Here is an 11,747-nt window from a genome sequence, read left to right on the forward strand (position 1 = left end):
AAAAAAAAAAAAAAACGTCAAACCAATACACTAAAATAAAATAAAAAACAACAAGCTTCTTTCAAATATAATTATAGTGATTTATTCTGTGCGGAAATGCAGCACATTTGATAAGCCATATTGTTCTGTTCAGTCTGATACTTTTTGCCATGGTGGTAAAACTGGTGTTCAAACAGATCCTAAAGTACAAATTTACTTTCGGTAGGTGTATGGCATGCAGCTTGATTAAGATTGATTCATATAGCTACAGTCCTAGAAATAGGTTTTCATTTTAGACTTTATTTAAATTGATATTCAATAAAATTGATATTATTCAAGGTGGATATTTTGGCTTTTCATTATTGGAAAAAGAATGGATGTAAATCAGAACATTACCAGCCTTACTTTCAAGCTTTTTTTTTTTCTCTCTCTCTCTCTTTACACCAGATGTGAAGAATCATTTGTCTGTGGCAACCTCGGAAATATGTTTTTAGCACCTTATGTGCTTTTAGTTGAGCTTTGCTCACAAAATGCCACCCTGCCCCACCCAAAAAAAAAAAAAAAAAAAAGGCACAAAAACAACAACACCAAAAACAATTTGGTATTTTTTAAAGATGTCCATGCATAAACAAACCAAAACATAAAAAAATAAAAAAGATGAAAATGTTTCCTGTTTAGATTCAGAATGAAAAATTGTATAAAGTGTTCGTTATGGAATAGAAAGTTCAAGTGATGGTGATGGTCCGTTGTAAGGAGGTACACTTTTCTTAAAACAAAGTTTAACCTTCAAAACGATTTTGTGGAAGTTTGCACTGGTACAAGTAAATTGGATTTTTTTGGGTTGCCTCTATTACAAAAAATGGTGTGCAATTATCCTCAAGGTCACGAAGAAACAAGGAGTTACTCCTGAGCAAAAAAAAAAAAGAAAAAAAAAAAGCTCTCTCATACATGCGTCCACCAAGAAGTTACTTCTGCTGCATGACAGACATCGAAAGAGCCTACGTTTTTTTTTTTTTGTTTGTTTAGTTTTATTTTAAAGACGACTTAAACATAAAGGCTGTTTCAAAAATGCATTCTAAATGGATGGAGCTAGGATTCAAATAAGAAAGGGCTATATAAGAAACTTACTGGTAGTAGTAAGATAATTTGAGCCTGTTTTTTTTTTTTTTTTTTTTTTTTTTCTGAAATATTGGACAATTCCTTAATCTTAAAAAATAATCTTTCTTATTGTTATTTTAATGTAAAACTGACTCAATCAATGACTCATGCACAATAAAAATACAAAAATGTGACTATTGTTCTGATTGAAAACGAAATGTTTTAAGTTATCCCCCCAGCAAATAGCAGTTTCAGACAAACGTTAAAAATACTCAAACTTTAAAGTTTTCTTTTTTCTCTCTGTCCCTCTCTCTTTTTCAATAATTACTCCTACATCCTTATCCTGAACATGTTGAACAACATGGTTAATAAAACAACTTCTGACCCATGGCGATTTTAAGAGTTAGAACAACGTCCACAGTATATAAATTAAATGAAGCTGACACTAACACCAGGAAAACACATAGGTGTCCTGATTCAAGCAAATAATAAAATCATTACCACATAAAAGTGATGCAAAACAAAAAAAAAAGTCAAGTGTTGAACTTAAATAATTAGATATTTTGTGTAGAATTCCAGTGTTTCTCCTTCTGCACGTCCATGAGTCTGGGTGGCACAAACGAGCAGCAGCAGTGGCCCCTTCCACTGATGATCTCCAAGGGTACAAGAGGCTGAGGAAATGTGTCCTTCCCTGATGTAGCATAATATCAACAAATACTGATGTTCAGCCTTTTAGTGTTCATTTCCTACATGTGCCTGTGTTTTCCCTGTTTCTAGAAGTCATCCACCTGAGACCAATCTTGGAAACTGTTTCTCCTCCTGGTGTCTTCAAGATGAGCTTTCCCTGGAATTCCTGTGAGTTCTTGCCTCTGACCTGGAACTGTCTAGCTGCTCTCCTGCTGTTCACCACTTGCCTGCTTACATTTTACTCTGGAAGCACTGCAACTTACTTGGTCTTCTCATCAAACCTACCTGGAATCCTTCAACCTCTTCTTGACATCAGTCATCCTCACAGTCCTGTAAGAACAATAAAGTCTGACCATGATTCTCAACGCCCTCTGACACCACCCTCTTTATCACGTACAGGTTTCCCAGAGCATCTTGTCGTCATTATTTCCTGTAAATAAACTTGCTTGCCATTTCTACAAGTTTGAGTCTGTTTCCGTCTCAGTCTGCTTTGGGTTTATACTCTCCATTGTGATATTTTGGAGAAAGACCTGAAGTGGGTGATTTATTGAAGGAAATCCTTCAGTGCTCTAAATAGGAAGTTGCTTTGTATCAATGAAAATCTTAACAACATTTTGAGTTTGTATGCATCGACATCTGTGAGAAACTTAATGTTGCAGTTGTCACTGGGCAACTTAGTTCACACCTCTTATTTTATTATTATTATTATTATATATATATATAAAGAAACACAAATTTGCAATAATGACAATAGTTTTTGTTTTAAGACATTTTGATTATTCCAAAGTGGAGAAAATCCATGATGGTAACAGAAACTCCTTTATGTTGATTACATGAAACAACTTCATAAGCTGTTTGATGCTGGCTGGTACAAGCTCTTAACAATTGACTATATAGTTTGATTATTTTAGTTTATTTAATTTTTAAAGCCTCTTTTCAGCTATTTATTCTTTTCAGCAGGTAATGGATTTTTCCAGGGGAGACTGATGCTTGTGCCATCTGTGTCAGTCAGGAGTGGCCTACTTAGGGCAGCTAATTCATCATGGCCTGAGAGCTTACATACGGTACATATAATTACCTCACCCCGCACCCCCCAATGCAAACAAGACCTCCTCAGTCCTTGTGATTTATGGCTGTGTCAAGGGAGAGGAGACACGGAAACATGGAGGAAATATTCTTGAGGAAGATGTGAAAGGGGGGAAAGAAGGGCAATGGGGGGTGCAGAGGTGAATCAGATGCAACGGGTGGAAATGAAGAGAAGGGCAGGTGAAGCATGGTGAGCAATCTGGCACGAATGTGAAAACAATGTGCGGCTCTACAGAGTCGCAGGCTAGTTAATACAGCCTCCAGATCAAAGTCAATGATTTTCTCATATCACAATCACATTCATGTTGTATTTGGGAAACAACTGGGTACAGATAAAGCCACATTATTTTTATACCCCCCCCCCCCCACACACACACACACACACACACACACACACCACATGGCTCTTCTTTTCAAATTAATCTTAGCCTGTATATATATATATATATTTTTTTTTAACACAGCAGCTGGATTGCAGATCAGAACAACCATGAAAATGTTCTGTTACAATGCCAACAAAAAAAGAAGGGATACGATCAAAGGGATTCGACTACCAATGGAAGATTAATGGCATAAATTGATAGAAGGTGGTAGTTGATCAGACTATGTTCAACCACTGAGATGTGGCACGTGTCTAGTGTGTTCTGCACATTGTACGTTATCCTGCACTCACTCTCTTTTCAGATCCATGCTCACTCCAACCACCATCATTAGATGTCTTTACTCAGCCTTACCTTTTACTCATTTACTTCTGCTTTACTAATTATTTACCTCTCACCTTTTCCCTTGTCTTCCTCTACGTATGTTTGACTTTGTGCCTTGTTCTTGCCTCTTTTTTTACCCCATTCTTGTCTCAATGCTTTAGTGCTCTCACTGCCTCCCTCCCATCTCTGCTTTGGATTATATTTTGTCTTATTTGCTTACAATGTCTGTTTTCATCCCAACAGCCTGCCTGTATATCTGCCTACTCTCCGTAACCCATGAGGGCGCTTAATCAATGGCATTTCACCCCTACTTCCCTCTTCACTCTCCCTCTGACCATGTTCCCACTCCTTCTCTCATATACCCCCCTCCCCGGAGCCCCCACCCTTCGACGCCTAGCCTCCACCACCACCCCCACCTCTGAGAAAAGCAAGGCACCTAAGGGTGAACAGGTTAATGTTCTGGCAGTTTGAGATACGCTTCTGACATTTCAATCCGGCATGTGTTTTTATCGCAGCTGATTTAAGAAGTGAAGGAGTGGTGGAAGGGGGTAATGGGGGTGGTGGATTGGGGATTGAGAGAAACAAGAGGAGGGGGGAGTCCAGGAGATGATACAGCAACGCGGAGGCTGCAGACTGCATACAAGGTGCACCAGGGCCTGTGTGGAGACACTGCTGCAGATGTTTTGAGAAACAGAAATGCATGGAAATGTCGCCCCCAAGTGGCAGGAAACAGAACTATTGCAGCGTGGACAGAATGCGGCAATGTGAAGCAAACTGACAGTGTACTTTACAAACTCGGAAAAAAGACAAATACAAATACGAACATTGTTTTAAAGAAGAAAACATTTCTATGCAGTGTGCATACTCTAAAATAATTGAGATACTTTTTTTTTTGGCTCTGTTATGACCCTTTAAAGCAAAGATCTTCAAAGAGTTGGTGAGAAACTGGAAAACACTGATTATACAAGAACCAAGGGCAGATAAAAGAAGAGATAGAGGGTAGGGCAAGAGAGCTAATATCAGTCAGTGAATGGCACACAGCTGATCATGCACAGTATCTATATGTGAAGAATGTGTGTAGAAGCAGCAAAAGAATCAGAATAAGAAGAGGGGCTAATACCAGTGGGATTTCAACACTGCATTGTCAGCCTGCACTTTGTGCGGATTTTTCATTTGATATGAATTCAATAACCAGCGGCCAATCTCCATACCCCCGAGTGTAATTACTGGCAGAACAGCAGGGTTATTGTGAGCGTCGCCACCCCCAAAACGCTTCCCTGCTCGCTTCCAGGTCAGCTCTGATCTTGTCTGAGAATGTCAATTATTGCCTTTAAAGCGTCAGAGGAACAAGAGAGGTAGACGTGTGGGCATCAGGGCAGTGGGGGTGAGTTGAGAAGGATGAAACATGGCAAGTTAACAAGGAAATATTTGCCTGGAACTGATGTTTAAAAACAGAAGGAAGAAGAGTATATGAATGGTAAGGCTACAGGCAGAGTACTAATAAGATAGTTTTAGAGCTGTAGGGGAACACCTGTGCTACCCATCAAATGAAAACTGTTCAAACTTGACAACATGCGTCTGTCTGATACCAGTATTAATTACAGATACTTAAAGCATGTACTGTAGTTTGCATACTTTGTAAGGTGTGTTCTGTTCAGATGAAATGATGGCATCATTTTTATGTAGTGGCTCATAAGCAACACCTAGCAGCTAATTTAGTGACTTTTGCACGTTTATTCAAAGTGTGTCAAAGTGTTTTGTATAAAAGTTTAAGAACAATTATTATATTTATGTTGTAAATAGTTATTTGAACAACATTTCAGGAGAAATAAACTATAATTATTACTGGACTGATGAGCCAAGTGCTACACAAATCAAGAAACAAAATCAACACGACTTGTAATCAGTCAATCAAGACTATTTCTATAGTACTGTAAACAAAAAAATACAATAAATCTCATTACAAATTCAGAATGATAAAATAAAGGAGTACAGTAAAATCAGGAAAATGATCAAAACCAATAGAAAAATCAAGACATTTTGCCCATTTACTTTCCAAAACTTGATTAATTCCTAAAGCATTGTCCGAACTGTTACAAACCTAAAATGAATCCTGGTATACAGTATATATTGTATTGTTAATGTTTATGTGAATGTGTTTGCATTGCTGTAAGTTTTGTATTACAGGATTATTTCAATAAAATAGTTTGGTAACTTTCAAATAAAAACAGCAGCAGCTAGATGTAGTGCTTTTTGTGCAAGCTAGGGCAATTTCAGCAATGTATTAGGATATATTGTACTTGCCTGAATAACTGCATTGACAAATTCACAATTTTGTAAAGATTATTAAAATAATGCTTGGTTGAGATCACAGTTTTTATTATTTTCATTTTAAGACAGCTGCAGTTCAATAAGATTAAAACATTTTTTTCAAACTTTATTAAATAGCTAATTATTGATCATCTGTAATCCTATTCCCTATAATCTACTAAAAGACAAAGGAATGAGCAAAATTTGGTTTAACTTTGAGTTGATCATTGTTTTTTCCCTTTCTCTCCCACTTTAATCTATGCACTCAGTCTTGACAACCTAAGCAGATTGTTAGAATTTCTTTTGCATGCGTGTGTGTGTGTGTGTGTGTGTGGGGGGGGGGGGGTAGCTGCAATTACATATTGAAAAACAAGTCGTAGAGCTTGATGAACGTAAAGATACTGTATATCTCCTTTACATGGAAACTGCAATCGCAGAACAATCATAAATAATTTTGAATACAGATGATTTTCAACAACCTTTTCTTGTGTATTATTTCACCATCAATTTCTCGTGTTTTTTTTATTTTATTTTTTATCAAATGTTCATCCAGTATTACTCATCCTGTCAGTTAAGTTAGCTGCACTTTATTATTTTTTCTATGAGCATTATCAGTCATGATTTTGACTTCAAAAAACACATTTTATTTTAATTTGACTCACCGCTGCATGTTCTGAATATTCTGATCCACTAATGCGTCAATGAGTGCAGGCATCCATCCATCATATTTACCCACTTCTTCCTTTTTGGATCATGGGGTTACTGGTGCCCATGTCCAGCTGCCATTGTGCAGGATGTGGGGGACACCCTGGACACAGGCGGCAAGTCCATCACCGGGACACATAGAAACAAACAAGACAAACAACCATCCTTTCTCTCACTCACACCTAGGGACAATTTAGAGTTACCAATCAGCCTAACATGCATGTTTTTGGTCTGTGGGAGGAAACAAAAAAAAAACAGAGTACGCGGAGAATACTCAGGCATGCACGGTGAGAACATGGAAACTCCATCCAGAATGATCCTGGCTATGATTTGATCCAGCGACCTTCTCACTGAGAGGCGGCAGCTCTACCAACACCACCCTTGAGTGTAAGCAAGATCTGAATATTGTCTCATCTTGCATGTAGCCATCTACAAGTATAATTAGTTTTCAAAATGAAAGCACATACATATAGAAACTATATCTTAATAATGGTTTTGCTTTTAACTTGATCGTCACGTTTGCTGCATTTAAAAAAAAGAAGTTGTGCATCAAAAACTAGAGGCTGCACTTGTTTTACGCATGTCTGTTTTCATCTGTCTAAGCATCAATCGCCAAATCCATCCATCAGTCCTGCTTTACAGAAATTCATTCATCTACGTTTATTCCTTTCCCTTCATCCCCTTTGTCCCCCTCTCCTCATCCCCCCCCCCCCCTTTGCTGGGTGCAAGTGGGAGTGGTCCGCCCTTGATCTGCTCTCAGAACAAACAGCCTGGTAAACATCATGAAACATTTAGAGGAGGCAGAGCAACCTTCTCTCTAATTCACACTGGCATCCCGGAGATGCACAGTAGCAGCTGCTCCCAAAGCTCCCCCATTACAGCGGGGTTTAACTTAAAGTGAGCATGCATGTGCTTCGTATGCCCTCGCTCTTAGGAGAACTTAGACCTGTGAAGAAAATTGATGTACTGGATGTGTGTGTGCATTCATACCAGAAAAAAAAGTGCTCTCTATTTCTGCAAGTTTAAAGAAGTAAGCATATCTATATTGTCTATTAAAAAAAAATACTGTACTGTAGTACTTGGCATATTTAGGTGGAACAAAATGTCTGGCCAGTATGTTGGAACAAGTGAGCAAATTCAAATCACTACAGCTAATGCAGCTGGAGGTCTGGGTCAATGTCTTGTACAAAACAAAACACTCATCACTGGATCCTTTTAACTCTGCTCTGAGAGCTTAACATTAGCTTTTATTTCAACAGTAGTTCAGAGTTCATTGTGGCTTTTATAAAATGCTTCAAAAAGTGTGAAAGTATGCACGCAAAGTGTACTATGAGCAATGCAATTTCTAGATGTTTTTTAATGCTTGCTGCCAAAGAAAGGCCTGCAATCATGAAATCCACTCTGTCTATATGAGCGTTTGCTTTTTTGTTGGTCCATCTGAGTATTTCACCCAAAAAATCTCGTTAAGCAGTTGACTTTTTTGTCAACATCAAAGATATTGCAATAAAAACATAAGGATCATCACAGACTGCCTAACATTCATGTTTTTGGTCTGTGGGAGGAAACCGGAGTACTTAGAGAAAACCCACGCATGCACAGAGAACATGCAAACTCCACCCAAGAAGGACCCCGGACTGGGATTTGAACTGGGCCAAATTGCTCCCTGAGAGGCAGCAACTCTACCAACTGCACCATTGTGCTGCCTGTATTGAAACATTCTTTAAGGAAATTAAAAAAGCAACACTGATAAAGGGAACCAGAAAATGTGTATTAGCTTCGACTCTACACTTTAACCAAACCAAGTGGTGCCATGCCCACATGTCGTGGTGTCTCTGAGCAAGACACCTAATCCCTGATTGCTCCCTAGGCACTTACATAGCTGCCTACTGCTCCACCTGGGTGTATCTCAGGTATGATGGGTTAAATACAGATAACCAATTTTGTCATTGTATGGAAACATACAATGATGACAACAAATAGCACTTATACTTATACTTATACTTATATAAAGTTTCATGAACAATGCTCAAGATATCACTGCTGAGTGATGGGAACATTAAGTCAAGACTGATGATGTGAAAACTTCCAAAGATAGACCAAGTCTTTGAAGACTGGTGCTCCATGTAAACTGATACAGTGCATTGGTTTCATGAGTTGTAATAATAAAAAATAATTTAAAAAAAAACTAAATGAAGCCCACAAACAAAACCCCCCAAAAAAAGCTTTCACTCCTTGCAAAGCACAATGAAAGATGTATCATGTTATGGGGCACATTTGCTGCTTATCGTAATAAAATATGTGATTAAGATTGAATTAATAGAATTAAAAATGATGGATGAAGCTACCTGTGGAATGGTGCAAGAAGCTACATGTACTTGGCTACAAAAAACACCTTGTCAGTTATGATACAGCTATAAATGGAGCAAAGTTTGCTCAGAAGAAGCTGGACTAAGTTCTTTTCATCTCCCAAGTCTGCAAGCATCTGTATACTCCTATTCTAAAATGCATTCCTTCCTGCTATACAGTATAATTCAAATGGTGTTGTCAGTCAACATCAATAAGTTGATCACCTGGAAATACACATTTCCTGAAAGTCTGGCTTTGGGCCAGAAGACAGTTTCTCAGCGTCTTTCCTGTCTTCTTACTGTGAAAAAAAAAAAAAATAATCCATTAAAATCAATGAATAATGAATTAAGGCATGCACCCTCTCACTCTCTTTAATAAAATGTAGCAAGTGGAACAGCTTATTCAGTAATGTCACGCATAATTAGCCGTGCAGCCAAGACCACCTTCATGCAGTAATCTTTCGAGGCCTGCCCTGCATTCTTGCTTCGTTTCCCTCCTTCCGTTTGTTTCCCTTCATGCTCCACTTTTCGCCATTTCTTTGGTCACAGATCTTCCTCCCCTACACGGCGCCTGTTTGTATTTCCAGCTGAGAACATACACAATCGCAAATGCAGTCTGGAGATGTAAAACAACATCAACAACAAAAAAAAAACAGTTCTGTGTGGGTCAACTCTTGCAAAGATAATAAGCCTCCAGCAGGGAGACGTTCCCCATGCAGAACCACAGATTATTTCCACAGAAACATTTTGACAGAGCACACCCACACTGTATATGGATATGTATGTCATGTGAAGGGTGTATAAAACCACTTCATAACCTCTGCAGATATTTGATTCATATTAAATAAAATCAAAATGGGTTGTGTATCAGTAAAACATTGCTGCAGTGCTGTGTGGGCTTCAGTGTAAGACACCAAGGAAGCTACTTACACAGCAATCAATGCTACTAGGCCCTGTTAGGAGGGAATCGATCAGCTTACGAGTTGATGTGGAACAGTCTCTTTCTCTATATATCTCTTTCACTGTCTGTCTTTTTTTTAATTTGCTCTGTTCTTTGCCTCACACCCTCATTGATCTCAAAGATAGTGAGCATATTTTTTCATAGGAGCAAGAAGGTTCACTTCAAAGCCTCTTAATGGACCAATACAACGTGGCAGAAGAAAGATGGTGAGGAATCTGAGGTCTTTATGGTGGGTGTTCTAACCTAAAATAATCTCAGCGAGCAGGTTACACTAATACACTCTGTCTTGTTGCTGTAATGAGTGCTTGCTCGCTGCTGTCTTCAAGACGTCAAACTGAAAATATCACACGCTGCACAGGGCTGGTCTGAGGCAAGCTTCCCCACAGCGGGGTCTGGCTAATCTAAACTAATTGCCAAGACCACTGATGCATATGAAAGAGGTAGACAGAGTCTGAGAGAGCAAAGGCACAGCTGCCAAATGGAAAGAAGCATCTTATGATGTTGCTACTTGTCTACACTTGATCAAAGACAGAGTCTACATTAATACACTTTTTTTTTTTTTCCAATAGCAAACATTTAAACATTACATTTACATGATGCTAACTGTTTTTTTCTTCTTCTTCATCTTTCGGCTGCTCCCTTCTTCATGGCTCGCCACAGCGAACTAAGTTGCACGAAGACTTGGCAGTTATTTTTATGCCGGATGCCCTTCCTGACACAACCACAGATCTCCGAGCTACCACAGTCCTCTGTGTGGAGTAGAGAGCTGCTATCTAGGACACCCGGAGGAGCAGATGGTTAAGGGCCTTGCTCAAGGGCCCAGAGTGGGGCGAATGAAGGTGGTGGCAGGTGTGGGTGCTTCACCTACCCCACCCACATTTTTGATGTTGTCGGTGCAGGGGCTTGAACCGGCGATCTTCCGATCACAGGCCCACCTTCTCTAACCTCTGTGCCACCACTCCCATTTTGCATGATGCTAACATTTCCCATTAAATAAAAACAAACATACAAAAACAAAAAAACATCTGACAAAAATGGCATGCATATGTTTTAATCATTATAGCCATCTGTATAAGTACTTACACATCTTTACTGGTTTTAAGCTATGCTCTTTTTTTTTTTTTTTCAGCTCTATCACCGATGCTTGATTTGTTCGGTACCAGCAGTCCTTCCTTCTATCTTATCTACGAAATGATGTTCCTATTGAGTTTGTCGATTCTTACATATCTTCTATCTTGGTTGATTCACATCTCTCATTTAAGCCTCATGTCAAAAACTTGATAAAGAAATGGAAAGTAAAACTGGGTTTATTTTTTTTAGAAAGAGATCCTGTCTAACTCTGAATGCTAGGAAACTCCTTGTATCTGCTACATTCCTCCCATCCATCGATTACAGTGAGATTATTTACATGGATGTTCCTGCAAGCACCCTGCAGATGTTGGATGCTGCCTATCAGGTTAAGATTCATAACTGGTTGAAACTACCATACCCATCACTGCACCCTGTATTCACTGGGTAACTGGTCATCATTAATTTCAAGCAGACTCTCTCACTGGTACATTTTCATCTTTAAATGACTTCTTGGTCTGTTGCCTTCATACATCTCCTCCTACATGTCTCTGCGTGAGTGCAGCTACAGCGTGCCCTCTCAGGACATTATTACCTGCAGTGTTAAATCAGTGTGGACTGAACTAGGCAAAAGGGCCTTCTCCTACTCCACTCCTGTTTCCTGGAATATCTTGCAAAAAGATCTGAAGCTCTCGACCTTGACCTCTCTAAGGTATATTAAACAAATGTTAAGCTTATTGCAAAAACCAACACAGACATGTTCCTGTTTTTAGTATTTTGCATCGCTTTATAATGTAGCTGTTT

Source organism: Nematolebias whitei, chromosome 19, assembly GCF_014905685.2.
Source record: "Nematolebias whitei isolate Nwh7 chromosome 19, NemWhi1, whole genome shotgun sequence".
NCBI classification, from domain to species: domain Eukaryota; kingdom Metazoa; phylum Chordata; class Actinopteri; order Cyprinodontiformes; family Rivulidae; genus Nematolebias; species Nematolebias whitei.